The sequence below is a fragment of the Asparagus officinalis genome, chromosome 5, assembly GCF_001876935.1.
Source record: "Asparagus officinalis chromosome 5, Aspof.V1, whole genome shotgun sequence".
In the NCBI taxonomy this organism is placed as follows: domain Eukaryota; kingdom Viridiplantae; phylum Streptophyta; class Magnoliopsida; order Asparagales; family Asparagaceae; genus Asparagus; species Asparagus officinalis.
In genome coordinates this window covers 17,093,505-17,094,596 of record NC_033798.1, presented here as the reverse complement: position 1 = coordinate 17,094,596, position 1,092 = coordinate 17,093,505, and positions in this window count along the sequence as shown.

Below are 1,092 nucleotides of genomic sequence, written 5' to 3'. Positions count from 1 at the left end.
TTATGTTCTGGATTGTTAAGGTTAGCAAGCTATGAAATGACTAATTGAATATATAGTTTCTCTTCACTACCACATCTCTTCACTAATTGATACATAGTAGCTGAAATTCATGATAACTGTAATTGATATTTAATTTAGATGAAACTTATCTTATAAAATCCTACAAAATATACAACTATATCACCTCTCTCTCATATATTAATTCATTTCTTCAAATTGTGATCAAAAGATTATTATTTTTTTACCTCAATGACTATTTGATCTCTATTCATATCAAATTTTGGTTAAAAACTTTCAGCATACACCAATACCTTTTTAGGTTTCTAGATTATGACAACACCAAGCTTTCAAAACATTTGAATATGTATTATTAATTTGGATAAGATTAATATGTAATATCCAAAATGATTAAGGGTAATATTAACAATATAAAGTTTTTTTTTTCAAACTCACATTTTTATAAAGAGTATGATATGATATGATATGATATAATATGATGTGATGTGAATACATGAATTTTAAGGGAAACATAACTTGACGGTATTTATGGTCATTGAGGTACAAATTTAGAAGACCCCTTAAGGTTTAAGGGACTGATGGGCAATTTCAATGATTTTAGGAACTAAATATGAAACTATTGAAGGTTTGAGTAGGGCTGAACATGGTACGATCCAAACCGAAAAACCGACCGAACCGACCCGAAAAAATTGGTTTTATTAGTAGGGCGGTTCGGGTCAGGTTGAAAACTTTTCAACCTGAACCGACCCGAACCGACCGAATATACTACAAGTCTTAGTTTGCAATTCTCAAACCCTACCCGACCCGTCCCCAACCCAAAGAGTCAAAGACTCAAACCCTAAAGGCCTAAACTCATTTCCTCTCCCAGCTGCCGCTCTTCATTTCCTCTCTCTCACTCAGTTCACTTCGCCTTATCTTTTCTACATGGCGCTATTTCTCAAGCCTCACGCTTCGACCCCTCACTCCCAGATCCACTCTCTACTAAAATCGCCACCTATTCGCTCTTCTTGATCGTCTTCTGTCGCTGGGAACCTCAAACCTAGATGGAGCGTCCTCCAGGAGCAGCTCGGGTGC